Source organism: Saccopteryx leptura, chromosome 3 (genome assembly GCF_036850995.1).
Source record: "Saccopteryx leptura isolate mSacLep1 chromosome 3, mSacLep1_pri_phased_curated, whole genome shotgun sequence".
NCBI classification, from domain to species: domain Eukaryota; kingdom Metazoa; phylum Chordata; class Mammalia; order Chiroptera; family Emballonuridae; genus Saccopteryx; species Saccopteryx leptura.
In genome coordinates, this window is record NC_089505.1 from 32,358,123 (window position 1) to 32,369,829 (window position 11,707).

At 39.3% G+C, this 11,707-nt stretch overlaps 1 protein-coding gene across 2 annotated transcripts in view; it reads right to left on the reverse strand.

Moving 5' to 3' along the window:
* The window catches only part of ARG1 (arginase 1), a 41,848-nt gene extending 41,098 nt beyond the window's left edge, over positions 1 to 750 (reverse strand). The window contains exon 1 of one of the 2 annotated variants that reach the window (XM_066373218.1): positions 647 to 750. The gene's annotated coding sequence lies outside the window, so the exon portion shown is untranslated. The remainder of the gene's footprint in view (positions 1 to 646) is intronic. The other variant, XM_066373219.1, reaches the window with a different exon arrangement.
* Between the last annotated feature and the right edge of the window lie 10,957 nt (positions 751 to 11,707).

Consider the following 11,707-nt stretch of genomic DNA (forward strand, 5'->3'; position numbering starts at 1 on the left):
GAAACCTTTACAAACAGAGATTTGTGAGGAAAGGGTAGGGCATCATGAACCAACAATGATTCAAGATTGCCCTTTTATTGGAAATGACTGTTTTTCAAATATTGAAAACAGGAAATACAGAATTGTGATCCCCAAGAGAAGCGAAACAAGTCAGACAAGGATCAGGTTAAAATGGCAGAATAGGTGATGCTGCACTTATCCCTCCCACGACCACATCAAAATTACAACTAAATTAGAGAGTAATCAACCATCTGAATGGATCACCACCCGAATTGATAACCATCTGAATAGATAACCATCTAAAGACCAGTTGAAAAGAAGACCAGTTGAAAAGGAGTCTGATAACTAAGGATATAAAGAAGAGACCACTTAGAGACTGGGTAGGAGGGGCAGGGATGCAAAACAGGCTGGGCTGTCACCCACTTGTGGCAGTTGAGAATCCGGAGGGACATCTCAGCTGCAGAGAACCTCCCTGAGGACTCAGCTCCATGCTGCACTTCCCCCGTCCAGAACACCAAAGCCAGGGAAAGGAGCCCACATAACATCTGGCCGTAATTTTATCTGTCAAGGTGAGAGAGAAGGCTTCTGGAAACGCAGGTAGCCTATTAGAGGGCCAGTACAAAAGCTCTCACTTGCAAGCACTTACCTTGGGCTTCAATGGAGAGAAAGTGGCTTGGGCAGAAGCACCAGAGGCATCCAAGGAGAAAGTGAGTTGTGTGGCTCTGGGGTGAGGGCTGGAAGGATAGCTGTTATTATCCCTGTGTTAAGCCCTCCCCCTACAATGTCAAATGTGAATTTGCATTGGCTGGTAAGCTCTACTAACTCCACCCTGAGACCCCACCCTACCTAAAATCTGCTGTGCCGGAGGCTCTCTCAGCCAGTCCTGACCTGCTTGGGCTCACTTAGTAGTCTTGGTCAAAAAAAACTTTCAAGGAATTCCAGTCAAGTTGCCAGGTGGGAGGACAGAATCATATCTAGAAGAACTGAGTTGTTCAGTGTTGGGCGGATAAAATGTATTATGCTCACTTTGTTAAAGATAAAACGAGGAGGCAGTCGCCCAGGTGATATTAATGTGTGTTGGGGTGGGCTAGGGGCAAGCAGAATCCTTGTAGCCTTGGTTTTGGGATTAAGCCTGTCCCACCCTTTTTGGTGTGAGGTGGTACAATCCAATCATGCCTCAGAGAAGTGACTTTGTATTAGAGACTTCCCTATTTTGTATATTGGATTAGAGGTTGTGAAGCTACACTATAAAATAGGGGTAGAACGGGAACTTGCCCGCTTGGTTCCTGAGGTTAGCATGAGAGAGCGGAGAAAGTAGAGCCAGCAGCTAAAGGAGGCCATGTGGAGGAGGCCAGGAGAAGCAGCCAAGATGGCGGAGTGCTGAGTGAGATGCCAGTTTGTGTAGAGTTTGTATCTGGGATAAGGAAGGAGATGGGGAACTGAGGAGAAGAAGGCTGGTGAGCTAGAAACCTTTGATTCTAGGAAACTCGGATAAGTCAGTGGCTTTGTGAGCACTGAGTGTGACTGGGTTTTGGAGCCCAGTGTATGTTTTTACTTGCCCGCCGGGTGCAAGGTAGGATTAAAGGCTATGGCCCATCAGTTTTTGGCTCCGCTGTTTCTTTACCGACTGTCCGAATCCAATGCGAACCTGCATGGGCCGGGCTGCTGTGATAGTGGCCCTCGCCCTGACTTCTGGCTTTACATTCAGCTTCAGGATGACAGTTGCGTAAATGGCTGCCATTGTTCCTATGCTGAGTCCTCCTTCCACACAGCAAATCTGAATCTGCATTACCCCAGTGAACTCCACTAACTCCAGCCTGGTAACACTTTGAGACCCCACACCACCATAGATATTTGCAGGCCCCAGGCCAGTGGTGGTTGACCTTGATGTACCCTGAGACTTTTGCTGAGTGGCCTCAGACCCAGCACTGGTACCAAATCTGAATCTGTATAGCCTGATTAACACCACTCACCCCACCATAGAGACTTCCTGAGACCCTCCTTCACCCAACTCACATGGTGTTCACAGCTCTTCCAGAGGCTGAGCCTTATGGGTAGATGGCAGGCAGTGCCTGGTCTTGGTGTGCCTTACACCTTTTGTTGACCTGCCCCTGTCCCAGTGTTGGTAGTGGCAGACCTTGGTTCACAGCGCGGTTCCTCTTGCACATATCCAGGCCATAGACCACATGTGAGGACACACACACAAAAAATCTCAATAAATTTAAGAATATTAAAATTATATCAAGTCTTCCCTGACCACAGTATTATGAAACAAGAAATCAATTACAAAAAAAAACCCGGAAAAACATAAATCACATGGAAGCTAAAAAACATGTTAATAAACAACAAATGAGTCAACAGTGAGATCAAGGAAGAAATCAAAAGATACCTTGAGACAAATACAAATAAAAACACAATGACCCAAAAATCTGTTAAACACAACAAAAGGGAAATTTATAGTAATTCAAGCCTACCTCAGGAAACAAGACAGATATAAAAAGAAAAACAAAACCCTAATCTTACATCTAAAGGAATTTTTTAAAAAAATAACAAACAAAGCCCAAAGTAGGTAGAAGAAAGTAAATATTATAATAAAGATCAGAGCAGAAATAAATAGGAGTTTAAAAAATAATACAAAAGATCAATAAAACCATGAGCTGGTTCTTTGAAAAGATAAATAAGATCGATAAACTTTTAACCAGACTCATTTAGAAAAGAGAGAGAGAGAGAGAAAGAGAAACCATATAAATAAAATCATAAATAAAAGAGGAAAGTTGACAATTGACACCACAGGGATACAAAGGACTATAAGAAAATAAAATAATTATATGCCAACAAATTGGAGAATCTGGAATAAATGGATAAATTTCTAGAAATATACAATTTTTTAAGACTGGATCAAGAAGAAAAAGAAATTCTGAACAAACCAATTAGTAGTAATGAAATAAAAGTAGTATTTCATCCAGTCCCAACAAACAAAAGTCTTGGACTGGATGGCTTTACAAGTGACTTTTTACCAAACATTCTAAGAAGAATTAACTCTCATCTGTCTCAAATTATTTCAAAAAATTCAAGAGGAGAGAAGACTCTCAATTCTATTTTGCAAGGCTAGTGTTATTCAGATTCTAAATGCAGACAAAGAAGTTAGAAAAATAAATTATAGGCCAATATGCTTGATGAACTTAGATGCTAAAATTCTCAATAAAATATTAGCAAACAGAATTTAGCAATGCATTACAAAGATTATATCCTATGATCAAGTGGGATTTATTCCTGAGATGCAAATCAATTAATGTTTTACAGCACATAAACAAAATGAAGGATGAAAATATAGGATCGTATCAATAGATGTAGAAAAAGCATTTGACAAAATCCAGGACCCATTTATAATAAAAACTATCAACAAAGTTGGAACAGAGGGACCATACCTTAACATAATAAAGGTCATATATGACAAACCCACAATTAACATCATACTCAATGTGGAAAAGCTAAAAGCATTTTTCTTAAGATCAAGAACAAGATAGGGTTGTCCACTTTCATCACTTTTATTCAACATAATATTGAGAGTCCTAGCCACAGAAATTACACAAGAAAAAGAAATAAAAGGCTTCCAAATTGCAAAGAAGTGAAACTGCCATTATTTGCAGTTGATATAATACTATATAGAGGAAACCTTGAAGATTCCACCAAAATACTACTAGACCTGATACATGAATCAAGTAAATAGCAGAATACAAAATAAATATACAGAACTTGGTTGCATTTTTAAACACCAATAATGAATTATCACAAACTGAAATTTAAAAACCAATTCCAGTTACAATTGCCTCAGAAAGATAAAATACCCATGAATAAAATTAACAAGGAACTTGGAGTGGTGAACACACAGTGCAGTGTACACAGATGATGTGTTATGAAGTTGTACACCTGAAACCTGTTTGCACTGGCCAGTTGGTTCAGCAGTAAAGCATTATCCTGGCATGTGGAAGTCCTGGATTCAATTTCCGGTCAGGGCACACAGGAGAAGTGACCATCTGCTTCTTCACCCTTTCCCATTCTCTCTCTCTCTCTCTCTCTCTCTTTCTCTCTCTTTCTCTCTGTCTCTCTCCTTCCCTCCTGCAGCTGTGGCTCAAATGGTTCTAGCAATTTGGCCCCAGGTGTTGAGGATGGCTCCATGGCCTCACTTCAGGCACTGAAATAGCTCTGTTGCAGAGCAACAGAGCGAGGCCCCGGATGGGCAGAGCATCACCTGATAGGGGGCTTGCCAGGTGGATACTTGTCAGAGCACATGCAGGAATCTGTCTCTGCCTCCCTGCCTCCCCACCTCTCACTTGAAAGAAAGAAAGAAAGAAAGAAAGAAAGAAAGAAAGAAAGAAAGAAAGAAAGAAAGAAAGCTAGCTAGCTGTTGGATTTTATTAACCACTGTCATCTTAATAAATTCAATAAAAAGTTTTAAAAATTAGCCAGGTAGATAAAAGACTTATACTCAGAAAATTAAAGACATTGAAAAATAAATTGAAGAAGATACAAGTAAATGAAAGTATATGCCATGTTCATGGATAGGAAGAATTAACATTATTAAAATGTCCATAGTACCTAAAGCAATCTATAGATTAAATATAATTTTCATCAAAATACCAAAGGCATGTTTCACAAAATTAAAACAAATAATCCAAAATTTTATATGGAACCACAAAAGGCCCCAAATAGCCTCAGTAATCTTGAGAAAGAAGAACGAAGTTGGAGGTATTGCACTATCTGAAATCAAACTATACTACACGTCTATAATAATCAGAAGAACATGGCATTGGCTTAAGGACAGACATATAAATCAATGGAACAGAATAGAGAGCCCAGAAATAAATTCATGTCTATATGATCAATTAATATATGACAAAGTAGGCAAGAACATACAATAGAGTAAAGACAGTCTGTTCAATAAATGATCCTGAGAAAATTGATCAGATACATGCAAAACAAAAATGAAACTAGGCCACCTTCTTACCCCATATACAATAATAAACTCAAACTGGATTAGAGACTTAAATATAAGACCTAAAACCATAAAACTTTTAGAAGAAAATATAGGTAGTAAAATATTAGACATTCCTCTTAGGAATATTTTTTTTCTGATATAACACCTTGTGCAAATGAAATAAAAAATAAACAAATGGGATTATATCTAATTTAAAAAGTTTTTGCACAGTAAGGGAAACTACCATTAAATGAAAAGACAACTTACAGAATGGAAGAGGATATTCACTAATAATACATCTAATGAGGGGCTAATATTCAAAATTTATAAAGAACTCACACAACTCAACACCAGAAAAATCAAACAACCCAATTAAAATGTGGGCAGAAGATTTGAATAGATACTACTGCAAAGAGGACATACAGATGGCCAACAAATATATGAGAAGTTGTTCAAAATCATTAATTATCAGAGAAATGCAATTCAAAACTACAATGATATATACTGCCTTACACCTGTCAAAATAGCCATCATTAATGAATCAACAAACAAGAAGTGTTGGAGAAGATGTAGAGAAAAGGAAACCCTAGTGTACTGTTGGTGGGACTGAAAATTGGTGCAGCCTCTATTGTAAACATTATGAAGGTTCCTCAATAAGTTAAAAATAGAACTACCTATGACCCAACAATTCCACTTCTGAATACACAGAGTGGGCAAAAGTAGGTTTACAGTTGTGAGTACACAAAAAAGTTTGTTTTCATATTATGATTTATTAATTAATGTATTATTTATCTGTATTATAAACCTACCTTTGTCCACCCCTGTATATCAAAGAAATTCAAGCACTAATTAGTAAAGATATCCATGCCTATGTTCATTTCAGCTTAATTTATAATAGCCAAACTATGGAAGCAACCCAAGCTCGCATCAATAGATGAATGGATAGGGAAGGTGTTGTACATCTAAAACAATGGAATATTACTCAGCTATACTAAGGGAATGAAATCTTACCATTTGTGACAGTATGAATGGACCTAGAGGGTATTGTGCTAAGTAAAACAAGTCAGAAAGAGCCCTGGCCGGTTGGCTCAGTGGTAGAACGTCAGCCTGGCGTGAAGTCCCGGGTTCGATTCCTGGCCAGGGCACACAGGAGAAGTGCCCATCTGCTTCTCCACCCCTCCCCCTCTCCTTCCTCTGTCTCTCTCTTCCCCTCCCGCAGCCAAGGCTCCATTGGAGCAAAGAAGGCCCCGGGCGCTGGGGATGGCTCCATGGCCTCTGCCTCAGGCGCTAGAGTGGCTCTGGTAGCAACAGAGCGACGCCCTGGATGGGCAGAGCGTCCCCCCTGGTGGGCGTGCCGGGCGGATCCCGGTCGGGTGCATGCGGGAGACTGACTGCCTCCCCGTTTCCAGCTTCAGAAAAATACAAAAATAAAAATAAAATAAAAATAAAAAAACAAGTCAGAAAGACAAATACCATATATAATTTCACTTATATCTGTAATCTAAAGAACAAAGTAAACGACAAAATAAAATTGAAACAGGCTCATAGATACAGAGAACAGACTGAGCATTGCCAGATGGAAGGGCATGGTGGGGGGGGGTGGTAAAAATGGTGAAAGAATTAAGAAATATAAATTGGTACAGAATAGCCACAGGATGTAGAGTACAGCATAGGGAGCACAGTCTATGATATTGTAATAACTATGTAGGGTCCCAGGTAGCTACTATAATCATCAGAGAATCATTTTGCAAATTATATAATTTTCTAACTACTCTGTTATACACGTGAAACTAAAATAAAATAATATTTGAGTGTCAACTATAATGGAAAAATAAAAATGTTTTTAAATGAAACAAAAGAAAATGGTGATTTCCCCTGTACAAGAGTTCCTCCTCATCCATAGTTTCATTTTCCACAGTTTCAGTTATTTGTGGTCGACAATGGTCCAAAAATATTAAATGAAAAATCCCATAAAAATTTATAAATTTTAAATGTTGTGATGTCTGAGTAGGGTGATAAAATCTCATGCCTTCTCACTCCCTCCTGCGGGGGCATGAATCATCCTTCGTACAGCTCCTCCCCCTTAGTCACTGAGCTGTCAGATTATCGGGATCAGCTGTTTCAGTACTCAAGTTCATGTAACCCTTATTCACTTCATAATGGTCCCAAAGCCATTCACAAAACTTTTATTAAAGTATATTGTTATAACTATTCTATTTTACTATTATTGTCATTAATCTCTTATTATGCCTAACTTAAAAATTAAGTTTTATTCTAGGTACGTAGATGGGGGGAAAAAACATGGTATGTATATATGTCAGAATGGCTATCATCAAAAATTCAACAAACAAGGCCCTGGCCGGTAGAGCGTCGGCCTGGCGTGCGGGGGACCCAGGTTCGATCCCCAGCCAGGGCACATAGGAGAAGCGCCCATTTGCTTCTCCACCTCCCCCCCCTCCTTCCTCTCTGCCTCTCTCTTCCCCTCCCGCAGCCAAGGCTCCATTGGAGCAAAGATGGCCCCGGGCGCTGGGGATGGCTCCTTGGCCTCTGCCCCAGGCGCTAGAGTAGCTCTGGTCGCGGCAGAGCGACGCCCCGGAGGGGCAGAGCATCGCCCCCTGGTGGGCAAAGCATAGCCCCTGGTGGGCGTGCCGGGTGGATCCCAGTCGGGCGCATGCGGGAGTCTGTCTGACTGTCTCTCCCCGTTTCCAGCTTCAGAAAAAGAAAAAAAAAATTCAACAAACAAGAAGTATTGGCTGGAATGTAGAGAAAAGGGAACCCTAGTGTATTTTTTGTGGGACTACAAATTTGTGCAGCCACTATGGTAAACACTATGAAGAATCCTCAATAAATCAAAGCTAGAACTACCTTTGATCCAGCAATTTCACTTTTGGATATACAGATTGGGCAAAAGTAGGCTTACAGTTGTGGGTACACAAGAGTTTATGCTTGTATCATTATTTATTAATTATTGTATTACTTATTTGTATTATAACTATAAACAGATATTTAGATAGATGGTGATGATAGATGATAGATAGATAGATAGATAGATAGATAGATAGATGATAGATGATTCATAGATACACACATATATACATACATGCTCTATCTGTGGTTTTAGGCATCCATGCGGGGTCCTGGAATGCATTCCCATGAAGAAGGAGACTACTGTAAATGTTAAGTATCCCTTACAAAAGGGCAGCTCTACTTGGTTTTTAGAGCTTCTCCTGAATCTGCTGTTTCTTAAAAATAGCCAGCTCAAGATAATCCTTACATCAAAGAGATATATTTTGGAGTAGCATACTCTGAACCCATTCAGAGGAAATTAGAAAACACATTTTTCACTGAGTTATTTTCTTGATAGAATACTTAATTGCATTATATTACAATGTTGCTATATCTCTGTATTTTTAATTGGTCAGTCTAAACCTTAAGTCTCTGTTGGCTGTGTGACTTCAAGCAGCAGTTATAACCGCTGTGCCACTGATGGCAAATGTGGGGTTATTAGCTTGCTTGGGGGCTTAAATAACAAAAATGTACTCTTTCACAGTTCTGGAGGCCAGAAGCCCAAGATGAGTCACCTGGGCTGGTTCTTTCTGAGAACTGTGGGAAATCAGTTCCAGGCCGGCCCCCTGGCTTCTGATGCTTTATCAGCAACCTTTGGTGTGCTTTAGCCTATGGAAGCATCACTCCAACCTCTGCCTTTATCTTTACAGATTTCCTCTTTTTATAAGGACACCAGTCATGTTGGATGAAAGCCTACCCTGATTACCTTATTTTTGCCTGATTATCTCTGTAAAGATCCTTTCTCCATTCTGAGGCACTGGTGGATTAGGACTATGACATATGAATTTGAGGATGAGGAGAGAGGACACAATTCAACCCTCAACAGTGGAGGAAGAGCAAAGTCTATAAATAGTGTCAACCCATGGTCTTAAGAAGCCTAAGGGTTCACAGGCAACAGGTTACAAGCCTAAATGTCTGCCCAGAGGAAGGACCAGTGGACAGGGTACCTCTTTTCCTACCTTTGTGCTACTTCTGATTTTTCACAAGAGGTTTTCTAAAAAAGGAAAAAAATGTCAGGAAGGAGGAAGGGAGAGTTGTTTGGTGGGTATAGGGTTTCAGTTTTTCAAGATAAGAAAGTTCTAGAGATCTGTTGCACATATGTGCACATAGTTAACACTCTGTACACTTAAAGATTGCTATGAATGCAAATTTTACATTATGTGCTTTTTAGCACATTAAAAAAAATTATCAGAAAATGATACTTTGTATGAAGCACTAACAGTGCCTTTAGTCTGTGCCAGCCCCATGTGGAGACTCCAGCACCTGTACAAGAGAAAGAAGTGCCAACCACATTCCGCTCGCATAAGGTAGCCATATCTTCTTCATGCCATAGAATTTCAAGAATCTATGAGAATTAATTGTTCTGTTTTACAAAGTTGTTTTTTCCTTTTCTTCGTGAGAATAAATTTGATTTTCTTAAGAAATTTCCTGTATCTTCATTTTTATAGTTTTTATTACATATGCTTTTGTAAATGGCATAAAAGCCCCACAAAGAAGATAAAATAATGTCACTATCCACTGACTATATTCCTTTAGAATTAGAAACCAAATCATAGTATACATGTACAGACTTCTGAACTTTGGTATTAAAAACTATTACACAAGGGGGCGCTAGATTAACATGTGATAGGTCCTCCACCAAAGCTAAACATGTAGGATAGCATTTGCACATAATTTAACCAAAGATAAATTTTAGCCATTGTTTGTTTCAGAGCTGACATGGCAACTCACTAAAAAATCTTTTCCCATTACACATGGAATCTAAGATCTCTTTATAGTTAAAATTTCTTTGAATAAATCACACACACACACACACACACACACACACACAAATATACACACTCACATACGGAGACACGCAAATGCCTGCCAAATACATAAACACGCCTCTCACTTGATCTGAAATAGCAATGGGGTCTTATATTATTAAGCATTTTTCTTACCCACGTAATGTGTTATGTTTGGTAATTAGAAGCAGTTGTCAAAATATACAGTTAACTCTATTGATGATGCCGCACATCCTTACAAAGGTCACTCATTTGCATGGTTGTTTGGCTCCGACCTCCGAAGGAATCACATGTCGTCACAAATGCACAGTTCATTCTGGTAGGCTTGTTCCTCCTGGCTTTGTGCTCCCCCATGCCACAGAGTTATTTATAGGAACTACCAAGCCAAATCAGCAAAATTTTTAGGAGTGAGAAGGAAACATCTGGAAACATTCATGTCCTCATTTCAACTATATCCAGTGAGTGTCCAAAGTATATAATTTTAAATTTATATAGCAGGAAAAAAATAAAAAAGCTCTAATTAAAGTCCATGGTCGGAAAAGTATTCACAACTCTAAATCTCATTCTATAGATTGGGGTATTCAACTCATAACTTTGCAAAGATAATGATAAATTTCACTAAATCTCTCCGCACTCTCATCACACTAGACTGAGTTAAAAAGAACTGTGTAGGGTTTAAGGATAGATGCATGTGGTGTTAAATAGCAGACACTAACTAATCTTTGATTTTCTCACCTCTAAAATGGATCAATATTCTCAACATATTTGGTATATTGTAATGACTTTTTATTTATTTTTGTAAGATTTTATTTATTGATTTTAGAGAGAGGAGAGAAAATGGAGGAAACATCAACTCAATGCTTCTCATGTATGCCCTGACCGGCAAGCCTAGGGTTTTAAACCTGCGACCTCAGCATTTCAAGACAATGCTTAATCAATCCACTGTGCCTCTATAGGTCAGGCAGTAATGACTTTTAAAATAAGATAATGTTTGTACACCATGCAGGTCAAATATTATAATGAAGTATCAGATATTCCTTCTCTTATTTTTTCCTTCTTTCCTGTCTCCTTTTCTCTCTCTTCCTATATTATCTAATTTCAAATAGTGTGAGGCTTCCAAGAATGGCAAATTTTACATGTTGTTCTTGCACCGTGTTTAACATTGGGCTGTCAACCTCTCTTTGCCCCTGGCCTGGTCATCATGTTCCCTATACTCTTGTTAACAAAATCACACAGGGAATTTCTTGGGGGCTGCACTCTAAGCCCTTTGCACACTATCCAGTGCAAACTAAGTAAATCAACCATACTTAAATGTGTGTTTCAAAGGTCATATTCTTTCCCTGTTATTGTACATTTTAGCTCTACTGAGAATGCAGTGATATACTATTATATTTAACTGCCTTAGGTAGGGTTTTTCTGTAGACAACAGCACCCATTCCACTAATGCCAGACAGAGACATTTTAAAGGACAGAGGCAGCTCACGGAATTGTTGGGATGGTTACAGAAAAGGGGTTGAGTTTTCAGGAGCTGCTGCTTTTTCCACAATAGAAGCTGTCAAATCAGAAAGTCGGTATCTAAGTTGCTGACACAAGCATGCCACCTCTGCCATGATCTCTACTGGCAAAGTGGGTGTCCTAAATTCCACCTTTCCCTTCACGTAACTCGTTACAACTGAGAGCTTGGCTGAATGGTGGAACCTGAGTAACACCTGGAACTCCACCTTTAAGAGAGACTAGGGCAGGGGTCAGGAACCTTTTTGGCTGAGAGAGCCATGAACACCACATATTTTAAAACGTAATTCCATGAGAGCCATACAACGGCCCGTGTACATTACACATTATCCAATAAAAATTTGGTGTTGTCCCGGAGGACAGC